Source organism: Aulostomus chinensis, chromosome 5 (genome assembly GCF_037954235.1).
Source record: "Aulostomus chinensis isolate RoL2024-O1b breed Wild chromosome 5, RoL_Achi_v1.0, whole genome shotgun sequence".
NCBI lineage: Eukaryota > Metazoa > Chordata > Actinopteri > Syngnathiformes > Aulostomidae > Aulostomus > Aulostomus chinensis.
In genome coordinates, this window is record NC_141324.1 from 2,911,425 (window position 1) to 2,927,388 (window position 15,964).

Here is a 15,964-nt window from a genome sequence, read left to right on the forward strand (position 1 = left end):
GCTCCACCTTCCTGCTGGTAAAGGAAGGTTCTGGTGGCTGCTGTTGCAGGATGTGCTGCTGATGGAGAATTGTTAAGGCTCTGACATCTGCAGTGCTGAACTAGGAGTCAAAGGCTCTGACATCTGCAGTGCTGAACTAGGAGTCAAAGGCTCTGACATCTGCAGTGCTGAACTAGGAGTCAAAGGCTCTGACATCTGCAGTGCTGAACTAGGAGTCAAAGGCTCTGACATCTGCAGTGCTGAACTAGGAGTCAAAGGCTCTGACATCTGCAGTGCTGAACTAGGAGTCAAAGGCTCTGACATCTGCAGTGCTGAACTAGGAGAAAGCTCAGAATCCAGAAATGTTCAATAATATGTTGTTTACAATGCACTCAACAGTCCTATTTTGAGCAATTACAGACTTTTTTTATCTACTTACATGGCCCAAATTGCCCTGGGGGTCTGCCAGATAAGGGAACAAGGCAGTGATGCCCATTGCACATTCCTCTTGCACACGCCTTGAAGGACTTGCCCTACAGGGTACACACACACACACACACACACACACACACACACACACACACAAGATACAAACAAAAGTATTGTTTCCTGATGCCTTCTGCAAAAAAAGGCTCTTGGTCTGCACCAATTAAAACAAAAAGTGTACATTGGGTGCTCATGTTCATCATGCCGTCATACCCATGTTCACTGGCCATGTGTGCCACCAGTATCTTCACCATGTCACGTCTCCGAGAATCTGTCAGACTTTTTGTCTGAGCATGCTCATTCATGATCCTCTCCCCTCCAGGTTTCTCCTTCAGAATCCTTTCAATCATCGAAGTGGGAGAAGGTAAACGACTATTCTGTCAATCTCAGGTTGCAACACGAAGGGGGCTGAGTCAAAATGACAATATGAAGGCACGAGAATAAGTGAGTGGCCACCATCCCCCCTTTACTTCAAAACTGGACATGGGCTTTTCCCCCTTATCAGAATCAGCATCTCGATTTCAAACAGTCATCAAGGCTCACCTGAGCGAGACGAGTCTGGTCAGCTCTGTTACTTCGGGCAGGACTTGGCTGCAAAATGATGACGTCATCAGAGTCCCCCTCGTTTTCCACACTGGAGCTGAGAAAGGAGCTTCTGGAGCTGGCAATGGAGTGGCTTGAGGGGCTTGCTGAATCTAGCAGTCCAGGTGTGATACTATCAGCAAGAGGGGATCATTTGCAACACGTAGAATGGAAAAAGATTATGTTCGATGAGGATGGATCCATGTTGCATTACATTGGGTGTTTTGAAACAAAGAGCATTTTGAAGTGCAAAAATACTTCACATTCTAGGTTAGCAAGGACTGTGTGCATTATATGACTCCGAGTAATAAGTGCCACACCTTCAGGATGTGAGCCTTGAGGTAAACGCACCTCAAGCACACCCAGGTGTGGTTTATTCACAAGAAACGTAAACGCCTACTCATCAACCTCAGTGTTCAGATCGTCATAGACTTTTAAATCCAAGATTGGAATTGCAAATTTCTTGGAAACTGCAGACAAAACAAGATTGCACAACATTGATGAATCTGACTGCAATGTATTTATTTTATTATTATTAAAGGCCATGCATCTGTGTCACTATAATTCAAACCACTTTAACCATTAACCCATTTTGGGCGGGAACACCTCTTGGTGTTTTAAGCATTATAGCGTCATGCTTTAACTGTTGAAAAATAGAAGATCTACAAGCGCAAAGTCTGCCCCCGAGTAGTGCACTATGAGCTTGCAGATCTGATATTTTTTCAAGAATCTTGAAAAGGTGCCTAAAATCTTTCACAGTCAACATTTGTAACACAAATCTTTGCTTCTGTCCCTGAAACAACAGATATTCAGATGGGGGTCTGCGGCCAAAGACATATAATTTTGGGGGATCCTTGACATGAAATATTGAGCGCCACTGATACAAAAACATAAGACTTTTTTGTTGTTCTTTTCAGAAAACTGTTTGAATATCAATATTAGCAGATATACAAGCTTGTAGTGCACCACTGAGTGCTGTTTTGTGAGCTCGTACAACTGCCATTTTTGAAAAAGCATTAAAATTTGTGCAAATATTTGTCTAAATATAATTTTTTAAAGCAAACATTTTCAACTCAAATCTTTCTCAGGGCCCCTGGAACAACATATTTATAGATGGGGGCTGCAGTCAAAATACACTATTTGGTAGATGACAATTCTATTCCATGTGCAATTTGTTTCACTCACCACACTCCAAAAATGAATTGAAGGTCAGTTGCCCTTCATAGCAAATGTACTTCTGCCTGTGGAGACACTTCACCCTGACAGCTTGCATCCTTTGAGGCAAATAAAGAGATACAATATAACACAAGTGGACTCTTGGTTGTGCAATAAAACCTCAAGAGTTAAAGATCTAGAAGGGTCAGTTTGGGTTAGCAACTCTCCATTTAGCTGGGGACCACCTGGAATTCGCTCAAGGACAACTGGGGGTCCCCGGACTACTTTATTATTTTGATTTGATCTGGTGAAAACAGGCTCCACCAATCAAACCGCTGGTGAAAACAGGCTTCGCCAATCAAACTCTCTGGTGAAAACAGGCTCCGCCAATCAAACTGCTGGTGAAAACAGGCTCCGCCAATCAAACTCTCTGGTGAAAACAGGCTCCGCCAATCAAACCGCTGGTGAAAACAGGCTCCGCCAATCAAACTCTCAGGTGAAAACAGGCTCCGCCAATCAAACTGCTGGTGAAAACAGGCTCCGCCAATCAAACTCTCTGGTGAAAACAGGCTCCGCCAATCAAACTCTCAGGTGAAAACAGGCTCCGCCAATCAAACTCTCTGGTGAAAACAGGCTCCACCAATCAAACTGCTGGTGAAAACAGGCTCCACCAATCAAACTGCTGGTGAAAACAGGCTCCACCAATCAAACTCTCTGGTGAAAACAGGCTCCGCCAATCAAACTGCTGGTGAAAACAGGCTCCGCCAATCAAACTGCTGGTGAAAACAGGCTCCGCCAATCAAACTCTCTGGTGAAAAAAGGCTCCGCCAATCAAACTGCTGGTGAAAACAGGCTCCACCAATCAAACTGCTGGTGAAAACAGGCTCCACCAATCAAACCGCTGGTGAAAACAGGCTCCACCAATCAAACCGCTGGTGAAAACAGGCTCCGCCAATCAAACTCTCTGGTGAAAACAGGCTCCGCCAATCAAACTCTCTGGTGAAAACAGGCTCCACCAATCAAACTGCCTCAACTCAACAAGGTTTTTGACGGAAGTTCTTTTTCTCTTCCAGCCAAATTCAGACGTGGCCAACCAACTCAGCAGCAGCTGGACAGATGTGTGGAGAGCCTGAGATGGGAACAAACAAACCCAAATAGGAAACGCTGCTGAAGCTGTGGACGCCACCCCATAAAGAGGACATGTCGACCAAGAAGGAGCTCATCAAGAGTGTGATGAAGCCCAGGTGGAGGGGCCTCTCCATCAAAGACTTTGACGGAGACAAAGGAAAAGGTAGGCCATGGGATTTTCTTTGGAAGGAGAGAAAATGTCTCCACATCGAGAGCATCTGAACAATTGTGGCTACATTTTACCAGCACCCAGAGCAGCCTGCAATGTTTCATGGCTCCTAACGTTTGACTCCAAGTTTCATCTCCTCTTGTGTACATGGGTGATGGCAAATGGCAGATTTCTCCAAGGGGAGATAATGTGTGACACCACGGCAGAGTCACCCAGCTTCAGAAGGGAGAACCATGCTGGGCTCATGAAGACAGGAGGTGTGTTTGGCCCTGAGCTGAAGCTGACGCTTGAATTTCATGGAGGAGTTCTAATAGCCGTGGTCTGTGCTTTCATGCCTTTATTTGGACACTCAAGAATGGAAAGCTTTTATTTTGAAATGATCCTGAAGTCACTCCACATCCTAGTTTGACTCAGTGGTCTGTGCTGTCTTCAGAACAGGCCCAGAACACCCACTCAACATGTGGAGTGTGTGGATGTGGGACACCAATCAGAGATGTTGATTGTAAAGCTGTCGAAACTGCAGGAGGGAAGATCCATTCAAACCTTTATTGCCACGAGAGGCTCACTGGGGAGGCAGAAACAGCACAGGAACAACGCAGTCCATTCACTTCCTCATAGGCTGCTCTCTTGCGCCCTCTACAGGGTCAAACTAGTTCTAGTTCTTCCAAGTTCCCACATCCTTCCCCTTCAGCGAGCTCTATATATTCCCAACAGGAAACAAAACCAGAACAAACAAGATTTTGGAGGAAGGTGCTGGACCTCCACCGCTCTGGCTGGGCTGCTAGGAGGCTCCGCCCCCGTGAGCAGGCAACGCTTTTGCTGTCCTCTCCTCTTTTTCCTCACACACGCGCACACACACACACACACACACACACACACACACGCTTGCCCAGCTCCCATCCACACAATCACCATCACAGTCACCTCCTTCCCACACTCAGACATTCTCCTCCTTTGACAATCAACCAGGAGAACTGCTGGACTGTGTGTGTGTTGACCTCTGACCTCCAGGTCAGACACCAGGACAATCAGTGCACTGTGGAATGCTTCTTACGCTGTATTGGTCTGAAGAGCGTCCGTATTGTAAATATTTCCTCATGGCCATGTTTTTCCATCCTGGTAATCTTGTCACTGTCTCATATTTATGGATTCACAATTATAAAGTACGGTGCCACTTGAACTTCTTTGTGTTCAGCCTTGTCCTTCTGCACTCCTTGAGTGAATCCAGTCTTCTGAGCCTCGCCAAATCTCAGTTCCTTTTTCCTCCTACTTTGGGACCTCTTATTGATCCACTGGTGACACATTGGTGCTAAATTCAGTGTCATGTCCCACTGTAACAGAGGGCGCTGTTGTCCACCTTAGTCCCTCCCAAACTGATCATTTCATCCATAGAGCAGAAGGCACCTTAGCAACAACTCTGGACTCTGCTGGCCCCCTAAAGTAGAAAACTATGAACCCAAGGAAACAAGCACCTTGGTACGGTTGTGGAACCTGACAGCTTCAACAAGAAACCCAGAAACTGGAGAGAAGATGGCGCTGCTCCAAACTGGAGGAGTCACATGGAGTCTGGCAAGATGGCCTTAGAACCTAGAAGAAAGCCCCTGGTAGAACCAGAGCAGCCGACTACTCAGCACTAATAGAGTAACTCAAGAACAACCCAGGTTCCTCTTCAGTACTGGAGCCAGACTACTGAACCAAGTAGTCCTGTTTCCCTGGGCAGCAAAGAGTTCATGGACTTCTTTAACGACAAAATTCTCCTGATTAGAGAGAAACTTCTTCTCCTGCTGCCATCAGCTGACAACATGGCCCCTAGAACCCAGAACCTTAGAGGCAGCTGGAGGACCAGACACACACTTGGATAGTTTTTCTCCCATCAGCCTTCATGAGCTCAGTTCAATAATGTCCTCCTCTAAACCTCCACCTGTCTCCTGGACCCCATCCCAACTAAGCTGCTCCAAGACTCTCTCCCCTCGTTAGCACCTCCCTCTTAGATATGATCAATGTGGCGCTGGTATCTGGTTCCGTCCCTCAGTCCTTTAAAGTAGCAGGAATGAAACCCTCCTCAAAAACAAGCCTGGATCCAGAAGTTCTACCAACTACAGACCAACATCACATCTTCCTTTTCTCTCCAAGGTTCTGGAGAAAGCAGTTGCTAAACAGCTCTGGGACTTCTCCACAGCAACAGCTGATTGGAGGATTCAGTCAGGTTCCAGGTTCATCCTAGCACAGAAACAGAACTAGTCAAAGGTACCAGTGACCTCCTGCTGGTACCAGATGAGGGACTGGTCTCTGTGCTGGTCTGATTTAGATCTCAGTGCAGCTTTGATACCATTGACCACCATATCCTTCTACAGGGACTGGAACCTGTCACTGGTATGAAAGGAACCACACTAAACTGGTTCAAGTCATATTTACTGGGTAATCTCAGTTGGTACCAGTTAATGATGGTTCCTCTGAGACCACTACAGTCAGTTCTGGTGTTCCTCAAGGGTCTGTGCTTGGACCAGTCCTCTTCACCCTGTACCTGCTTCCTCAGGTCACATGATCAGGAAACTCTCCATTAATGTTCACTGCTATGCAGACGACACTCAGCTGAACTCATCAATGATCCACATGGAACAAACCAGCTGACTGAACTGGAGGCCTGTCTGAAGGACAGGAAACATGGAGGACCATCATTTCCTTTATTAAACTCTGATAAACTGAAGTTCTGGTGCTGGGCCCAAACACCTGAGGACCACCTGATCTGATGAGACAGGTACCCTGGATGGCACCACCCTGGCCCCCAGCACCACTGTAAGGAACCTAGGAGTTCTCTTTGACCAGGACCCTTTAACTCCCACATTCAACAAATCTCCAGGACGCCTTCTTCCATCTACGTAACATCACTAAGATCAGACACATCCTGGCTCAAGAAGATGCAGAAAAACTAGTCCCTGCTTTTGTCACTTCCAGGCTGGATTACTGCACCTCCCTCCTACCAGGCTGGACTAATAAGTCCCTAAAGACTCTCCAGCTGGTCCAGAACGCTGCTGCCACGTGTTGACTAGAACTGGTAGCAGAGACCAGGTCTCTCCTGGACCAGAGGAAAAACTGGGGAGTAATTTTCCCAGAGTAATTATTTTAGAGTTATTATTTTCCTCTTCAGTAGTCGTATCTACTCATTTGGAGTCATAAATATCTCCTGTGACCAATAGAGTGAGAGCAATTTTCCAGAAGAATTTCTATTGGAGTAATACAGTAAGGCCCCGCCTACTATGTCCAGGTTTTTGAATTCTAAAGGCGCCATTGTCTCAGCCCGCACTTCTCCGCATCGGCATTACTCGGCACTCGCAGAGTCTGCAGACGGGACCACAATAATACCGTACATTGGACTTCATATTTTTCCTCACTTTGATGGATCAGAAACCAGGTCAGACTATTATTGTTTAACTTAGTAAACAGCAATGTTTGTTACTGATTTGCAACTTTTCAGCTGGCCACAGCTACTTACCCACAGACGTTAGCATGTTTGCTAGCACCAGGAGTACTACTAATTATTAGGAACAGTATTGGCAAGGCTATGTCATGCATATTCATTCGTGTATTTACAAGGGAGGGATGGTTCACATTAAAAATCAATATGTCGGTTTTCACATTCATGTGAATCGTCCAGAATTAACCCTGAAGCTCGTTTCCATCTGCAGCCCCTGAGCAGGCTTTTTGTGGTCATAAAACTATCCATACAAAAACTGACATCGATAAACTATGCAACAAGACAAGTAGACATCGTACAGGAGACGGAACAATTGTTCGACGTTTTAATGGTGGCCGCACTCGCCGAGACACGTGTGTTTGACTCTGAACAGAGTGATTTGGTTTGCTTGTCCTTCATATCTCGTCCGCCGTACATCTACAAAACGCTGAATTTTCGAATCATATAATGTCAAATCATATAGTCAATGCCTGAACTGTTGTGCCCGATGTCGGTGGTTTTCAACAAGTAGTCCGGGGACCCCCAGTTGTCCTTGAGCGAATTCCAGGTGGTCCCCAGCTAAATGGAGAGTTGCTAACCCAAACTGACCCTTCTAGATTCTTTAGCTCTTGACCCTTCTAGATCTTTAACTCTTGAGGTTTTATTGCACAACCAAGAGTCCACTTGTGTTATATTGTATCTCTTTATTTGCCTCAAAGGATGCAAGCTGTCAGGGTGAAGTGTCTCCACAGGCAGAAGTACATTTGCTATGAAGGGCAACTGACCTTCAATTCATTTTTGGAGTGTGGTGAGTGAAACAAATTGCACATGGAATAGAATTGTCATCTACCAAATAGTGTATTTTGACTGCAGCCCCCATCTATAAATATGTTGTTCCAGGGGCCCTGAGAAAGATTTGAGTTGAAAATGTTTGCTTTAAAAAATTATATTTAGACAAATATTTGCACAAATTTTAATGCTTTTTCAAAAATGGCAGTTGTACGAGCTCACAAAACAGCACTCAGTGGTGCACTACAAGCTTGTATATCTGCTAATATTGATATTCAAACAGTTTTCTGAAAAGAACAACAAAAAAGTCTTATGTTTTTGTATCAGTGGCGCTCAATATTTCATGTCAAGGATCCCCCAAAATTATATGTCTTTGGCCGCAGACCCCCATCTGAATATCTGTTGTTTCAGGGACAGAAGAAAAGATTTGTGTTACAAATGTTGACTGTGAAAGATTTTAGGCACCTTTTCAAGATTCTTGAAAAAATATCAGATCTGCAAGCTCATAGTGCACTACTCGGGGGCAGACTTTGCGCTTGTAGATCTTCTATTTTTCAACAGTTAAAGCATGACGCTATAATGCTTAAAACACCAAGAGGTGTTCCCGCCCAAAATGGGTTAATGGTTAAAGTGGTTTGAATTATAGTGACACAGATGCATGGCCTTTAATAATAATAAAATAAATACATTGCAGTCAGATTCATCAATGTTGTGCAATCTTGTTTTGTCTGCAGTTTCCAAGAAATTTGCAATTCCAATCTTGGATTTAAAAGTCTATGACGATCTGAACACTGAGGTTGATGAGTAGGCGTTTACGTTTCTTGTGAATAAACCACACCTGGGTGTGCTTGAGGTGCGTTTACCTCAAGGCTCACATCCTGAAGGTGTGGCACTTATTACTCGGAGTCATATAATGCACACAGTCCTTGCTAACCTAGAATGTGAAGTATTTTTGCACTTCAAAATGCTCTTTGTTTCAAAACACCCAATGTAATGCAACATGGATCCATCCTCATCGAACATAATCTTTTTCCATTCTACGTGTTGCAAATGATCCCCTCTTGCTGATAGTATCACACCTGGACTGCTAGATTCAGCAAGCCCCTCAAGCCACTCCATTGCCAGCTCCAGAAGCTCCTTTCTCAGCTCCAGTGTGGAAAACGAGGGGGACTCTGATGACGTCATCATTTTGCAGCCAAGTCCTGCCCGAAGTAACAGAGCTGACCAGACTCGTCTCGCTCAGGTGAGCCTTGATGACTGTTTGAAATCGAGATGCTGATTCTGATAAGGGGGAAAAGCCCATGTACAGTTTTGAAGTAAAGGGGGGATGGTGGCCACTCACTTATTCTCGTGCCTTCATATTGTCATTGTGACTCAGCCCCCTTCGTGTTGCAACCTGAGATTGACAGAATAGTCGTTTACCTTCTCCCACTTCGATGATTGAAAGGATTCTGAAGGAGAAACCTGGAGGGGAGAGGATCATGAATGAGCATGCTCAGACAAAAAGTCTGACAGATTCTCGGAGACGTGACATGGTGAAGATACTGGTGGCACACATGGCCAGTGAACATGGGTATGACGGCATGATGAACATGAGCACCCAATGTACACTTTTTGTTTTAATTGGTGCAGACCAAGAGCCTTTTTTTGCAGAAGGCATCAGGAAACAATACTTTTGTTTGTATCTTGTGTGTGTGTGTGTGTGTGTGTGTGTGTGTGTGTGTGTGTGTGTGTGTGTGTGTGTACCCTGTAGGGCAAGTCCTTCAAGGCGTGTCAAAGAGGAATGTGCAATGGGCATCACTGCCTTGTTCCCTTATCTGGCAGACCCCCAGGGCAATTTGGGCCATGTAAGTAGATAAAACAAGTCTGTAATTGCTCAAAATAGGACTGTTGAGTGCATTGTAAACAACATATTATTGAACATTTCTGGATGCTGAGCTTTCTCCTAGTTCAGCACTGCAGATGTCAGAGCCTTTGACTCCTAGTTCAGCACTGCAGATGTCAGAGCCTTTGACTCCTAGTTCAGCACTGCAGATGTCATAGCCTTTGACTCCTAGTTCAGCACTGCAGATGTCAGAGCCTTTGACTCCTAGTTCAGCACTGCAGATGTCAGAGCCTTTGACTCCTAGTTCAGCACTGCAGATGTCAGAGCCTTTGACTCCTAGTTCAGCACTGCAGATGTCATAGCCTTTGACTCCTAGTTCAGCACTGCAGATGTCAGAGCCTTTGACTCCTAGTTCAGCACTGCAGATGTCAGAGCCTTTGACTCCTAGTTCAGCACTGCAGATGTCAGAGCCTTTGACTCCTAGTTCAGCACTGCAGATGTCAGAGCCTTTGACTCCAAGTTCAGCACTGCAGATGTCAGAGCCTTTGACTCCTAGTTCAGCACTGCAGATGTCAGAGCCTTTGACTCCTAGTTCAGCACTGCAGATGTCAGAGCCTTTGACTCCTAGTTCAGCACTGCAGATGTCAGAGCCTTTGACTCCTAGTTCAGCACTGCAGATGTCAGAGCCTTTGACTCCTAGTTCAGCACTGCAGATGTCAGAGCCTTTGACTCCTAGTTCAGCACTGCAGATGTCAGAGCCTTTGACTCCTAGTTCAGCACTGCAGATGTCAGAGCCTTTGACTCCTAGTTCAGCACTGCAGATGTCAGACCCTTTGACCTTGATTTTAGCAGTTCTTCAAGAAGGGTGCGTGTTTTTTCATTTTAAGGAGAAAATAAAAGAAGAAAAAGTTATTATGTGAACAGTGCAAAGAATGCTTTTTTGCTCCAGTGGTGACAAATAAGACTGGGGCTCTGCTGTGATTTAAGTAATTTCATTTATAAACAATATAAACCAAAAAAAATTCCATAAATTAGAAAATAAGTGTTAAAAAAGTAGTGACATTGGCTGATCTACAAGCTCACAATGCTGTGAGATTGTAGATCTTATGTTTTCACTAGTTTGGGTCTTGGGCAAACATCTAGATGCATCCTGCAACTGGAAAGTGTCGCAGCAGTATGTGTGGTTCCAACACTTCCAGGTGGTCCAGATGCTGGCGACAGAACCCCTTTCAGCGAGGAAAAGCAGCTAACCACAGAAACCCAGTGTCATGAGGCCATCGCACTGATTGTAAAGGACCACACTAGTCCTTGCATGTGTTTGTTTCATCTCAGTGAAATATTCTAAATGTGTATTGTTTACATTCCGTTTTATTAACAAATATAAACTCTCAAAGTTATTAATTAATGCTTCTATTTTTGTGTGTGTGTTTTAAAATAGTTGGTAGGTGAAGTTGTGAGTGACTCCTGTATGTGTAGGACTGTTGTATGGATTTGGGAGATTGAATTTTGTCCTCTGAGTGACACCGTAGCTCCACAAGAGGGAGAGACAGGTAAAGGTAACCCAACAGGAGTTGGTAATGAGGAGGCTGCTTTGTTTGAGCCTGGGCCACAAAGGTTTGATCTCCAGGCTCCAGCGTAACTTCTGCTTCATTTGCACAGAAAAGAACATTGACGCCTGTTTAAACAGAAGAAAAGATTAAAAGTATTGAAGCATCCTTGGTGAGCGCAGTGAGGTATGTTTGTTTATCTTGAAACATTGTATTATTGCAACATTGTGAGTTTGGATCAGTGTGCATGGAACACTTTGTTTGAAGGAATGTTTGGTTGATGTTGTAATATTATGGACAAAATTATGAAGATTGTACTGTGTTCCATGTGTGACATGTAGAGCTGGCTCAGGTGAGCCCCTGCATGGTTTCTCCCTCTCTTTGTTTCCCTCCTCCCTCTCCTGCTCTTAGGAAAGATCCAGGAGGACTCTGGCTGCTTCCTGTTCTGCCCTCCCACCTGACATCTGGGAGAAGAGTTGATTGGAGCCTGGTTGCCCCTCCACCTGGCTGGTTCCAGGGAGGCCTCTTTATCAGCCACTCCCCTGCTTTGTTCTGGGTCTCTCTCTCTTTCTGGCGGCCTGCTGAGCAACATACTCTGAGAAACCACTTTGTAAGATCAACTTATTTGGAAGTGGGAGGTGGTCGGTTGAGGTTAGATTGGGGTACCCCACACCTTACATCACGTAGTCTTCTTTTGTATACCACACTAGTTTATGGGTTGGTGCCATCCTTGTACGTTTTTGACAACCTTGATGAGTTAGACGGGCAGGCCTTTTGCTACTTGTGTTTCTTGTGTCAGGAAGATTTCAGTTAGGCCTTGTTTTGATATGTTAAGTTAATTTGTTTGGCACAATCCCCTCACGGCCTACCTTCCCTCCCACTTTGTACACAACTCTTGTTGTTTTGATCACCCCTTTGTGAAATAAATAATTCTTGCACTTATAATTTTCCACTTGGCTGTTTGTGTTATTCCTTGTGTTGCCGCAAGGAACGTAACATACTGTGAAGACTGTATGGTGACTTGTTTGTTTTATGTTTTGTATACTCTGACACAGTTTTCACGGTGCTCTGGTGAACGTGACGACGCTGCTCTCACTAAAATAAAAGACGCCTTAGGCATCAGTCGAGACTCTCTTTGGGGATCCAAGGGTTGCTACACTGATGAAGCATACAACTGATGAGGTAATCATGAAGGAGAAGATGAAACAGACCTTCACCCATCGCCAAGCAATGGTTCACAATCCAGTGAAGTCCTCTGAAATATTCACCACCTTTCCAAGACTTCCTGACATCGCAGGAATGGTGTGTGGCTCTTGAAATGAAACATAACTAACCCTTTTACAGCTGAAGCCGATTCTAAAAAAAAAGGCTTCTAAATCCTGTTTTCTGAAAAAACTTTCTGTCAGGGGTTCTCAAACCATTCCATGACAAGGACACCAAAAATGATGTGTAATTGGCCACGACCCCCATCTGAAAATGTTGTTTCAGGTCCCCCCAGAAGCAAAGATATGAATTCAAAACGTGTGCCCTCAAAGAATCTATCAAAGATTTGTGCCACCTTTTCACTATTAGATCCACGTGAACTTGTATCATGTATATGCTTGACTTATAAGTACACATGAGTTCAAAGTATCATGAACAGATAATGCATAAGACAACAGAAAAACACTTCCTATCAATCTCAGCAACAGAAAGCATTTCCTGAAGCCACCTCTTGAAACATGGAGCCCTCCAGTTTAATAATTTGAATTCTTTAGCTGCAACCATGCCTGCTTGTAGAGCCTGTTTTTGAAAAGGAGGAAGAGTCCTCGTCCTGTCAGAGCAACCAAATACAGCAAAGTTCCAGTCTTGTTTGGAAAACCAATCCAATATATCCCACCAGAAGTTACTGAGAACAGGACAGTGCCAGAAGAAGTGTGCCATCGATCCTTCAGCACTACGACATCCATCATACGTGGGAGAAACAGATCCAAATATCTGACTAAGCCCAATTTTGGAAAAATGAAGTATACGCAAGACTTTGAATTGAATCAGTCTGTATCTCGAATCGATGGAACATTCCTGTACACTGACCAGGCTTTCCTCCCACAGTGCCTCTGACACTGGGACGTCCAGTTCTTTGGCCCAGGCCTCCCTGAGAGGACTGGCGTCTACTGGAATCAAAGGCAGTGACCAAGCGAGAAATCAAATGTTGGGAGTTCCACGTGAGAGAAGTAAATCTTCAAAGATGTTGCTCTTTGGTTTAATGGTGAACTCTGGAATATCCTCGCACACAATGATGCCAAAGTGTGTCTGAGGAAGGAGGTGTTCAGATTGGAGCTGAAGGAATGAAGCAGATTTGTTATCAACCATCTTCTCCAGTGGAACAGAGTCCTCTCTTCCTCCATTCCAGAAGCACACTGTCCATCATCGCTGGCTTGAACAAATGGTTCTATGATACAGGTGTGTGGATTGACACATCTGACATTCCAAGCAATTGTTTAATAAGATTCCAGATCTTCAGAGGGTTTCAAAGAATAAAGTTATGACCAAGTCATTTGTCAGCAGGCTGCGCTCCCCAGTAAAGCAGTGCAGGAAGAGAGGTCCCTGAAACTGACACAGACTGGATTTTCAGCCGGGACGGGGAGACAGCAGACCAGTCATCGCCAGGGGAGCCCCACTGTCCAGTTTTCTGATGAATCGTCCCTACTTGAAAGGGCTCAAGAATACACAAGTGGTATTCCTCTTGGTTTGACCATTTATTTTGAAGGGACCAATTTGGAGCAGGTAAGAGTCCTAGGATGGACAAGGAAATAAAAGGGTATATTTCAGTTCCAAGAATAATTTACATTTCCCTTCAACATGAGCAAAATCATGCTAATTATGCAGAGCCCAATTTACTTGTAAACAATACTTTTCTATTTATAATTTACACATTCGCACCATCGCATTCAAGTTTGACTATGAAGGAGGAGGCTAGTCATGCAATATGGACAGAATGATCATCAGAAATCCATGAAACAATGTTTCCAGGATCACTACATAAGGCTTGGCCTGGTCTAAGCTACTTTGTGATCTATATTATTGTGATTATGATTGTTGTTATTATTATTATTATTGTTATTATTGTGATTATGATTATGATGATGATGATGATGATGATTGTTATCATTATTATTATTATTATTGCTATTATTGTTATTATTGTTATTATGATTCTGATGATGATGATGATGATTATTGTTATTATCATTATTATTATTATTGCTATTATTATTGTTATTATTGTTATTATGATTCTGATTATTGTTATGATTATTATTATTATTAGGATTATAATTATTATTGTAATTGTTATTATTATTGTTATGATTATGATTGTTATTGTTATTATTATTGTTGGTGTTGTCAAGCATTAGCCAAATTAGCCACACACTATGAAACAATACATCATCATCATAGTCCTTTGAATTAGATGACACTTCATTGAATGCCTGCAGACTAGCACACACTATCAGACTACATTCCCCATAATCCTCTGCGACATCAGGAAACAAATTGGTGTGCTGTTTTCAAACTCTTGTTTCCAACTAAACAGCCAACAGCAACAGATGCACTTTGTGACACACATTGAGAACATGACCGCTGCATCAGTGGACTATGGACGACATCAAGTTGATTCAAATGTCTTCATTTTAAATTCACCAAGCAAACGCTCCACACTGGTGATGGGTGGATGAGGCGTCATGAAGCGTCATGAAGCGTCATGAAGCGTGTCGACACAATGACACACTGTGTTGATACTGTGTCACTGAATACTGACACCTGCTGGACTTTAAACTTCCCTGCAGGCTTGACAGACTGAACTGACACTGATTTGATGACCTGGTGTACACAATAATGTCATTGAAGTCTTTGCGTTCATATTGGATCATTCCATGTCTTTAAACAATGTGAAGATGTATCTTAATGTGAAAATCTAAGTGAAAATGTTGGTAATGAGGACGCTTGAGGACTTTTACAAATTTTTATTTCAAAAAATTCGTTTTTCTGACATTTTAAAATTAAGTCTGTTACGTTTTTTTGATAAAACTTCTCCAGCTGTCGAAAACACGGCACAGATGAGGCTGGAGTGCAAAGAAATTGTAGGGACAGCTGGTAGAGGTTTGGACAGATTGTCTTTTGGTTGGCCCAGTAACTCACTGGATCCTGGGCCCTGGAAGTACTGCCCTCTGCCAGGTATCTCTGCACCTCCTGGAAGGCATCAGCTGTGGCACTTTTTGTCTGCCTGCCCACTTCCATGTCCAAATGTTGTCAAAGGTTATCTCAAAAACAACAAACTGGCATTTTAGGACATGATTTCCCACAACAACAAACAATGCAGGTTCCTGTGGACCAAACAGCAGCTAAGAAGGTAGTGTTGGTGTCTCTGTTCCTCTCAAGAAGCACACAACTGTTGACAGAAGGCTTGGCTTTCCAAGAGAACACACTGACACTGGTGTGGTAGCCCTGAGTGTCGTGACTGAACAACCATCAGTCTTAGACTGTTAAAGAGGCTAAGAGAGGACACTTGTCAGACATTATTGTGTCTGATCGCCACAACCCACGTGTGCTATTTAAAACCATTGACTCTGCTCTGAATGCCCCACAGCCTGTCTGCCTGGAAGCACCCACTGAAATGTGCAATGACTTCCTGCACTTTTTCATTGACAAGGTTGTTATCAGGAGGGCTCTCATCTCAGCTCCTGCCGCTGACCCCTCTGCTTCTGTCCGTTGCCCGGCTGTGTTCGATAAGTTTGAGCCTGTGACTTTGTCATTTTTAAAGATGTGGTTGGCCACATGAAGCCATCAGGTTCCCCTCATGATTCTGT

General features: G+C 44.0%; 3 long non-coding RNA genes across 4 annotated transcripts; 2 read left to right on the top strand and 1 right to left on the bottom strand.

Annotated features, from left to right (window-relative positions):
- Nucleotides 1-308: 308 nt before the first annotated feature.
- LOC147260896 (uncharacterized) lies at nucleotides 309-2,124 on the bottom strand. The gene is made up of 3 exons (XR_015116026.1): nucleotides 1,009-2,124; nucleotides 679-804; nucleotides 309-512 (listed from the first exon to the last, which is right to left on the bottom strand). It is a non-coding gene; the product is annotated as an uncharacterized LOC147260896 (long non-coding RNA).
- Nucleotides 2,125-7,739: 5,615 nt separating this feature from the next.
- Nucleotides 7,740-9,757, top strand: LOC147260897 (uncharacterized). Of its 2 annotated transcripts, XR_015116028.1 has the most exons (4): nucleotides 7,740-7,761; nucleotides 8,814-8,985; nucleotides 9,190-9,315; nucleotides 9,496-9,757. It is a non-coding gene; the product is annotated as an uncharacterized LOC147260897 (long non-coding RNA). The 2 variants fall into 2 exon arrangements; XR_015116027.1 differs by lacking the exon at nucleotides 7,740-7,761 and having other exon boundaries at nucleotides 8,250-8,985.
- A 2,463-nt stretch (nucleotides 9,758-12,220) lies between these two features.
- On the top strand, nucleotides 12,221-14,152 carry LOC147260898 (uncharacterized). The gene is made up of 3 exons (XR_015116029.1): nucleotides 12,221-12,296; nucleotides 13,206-13,556; nucleotides 13,662-14,152. It is a non-coding gene; the product is annotated as an uncharacterized LOC147260898 (long non-coding RNA).
- The last annotated feature ends 1,812 nt before the right edge of the window (nucleotides 14,153-15,964 follow it).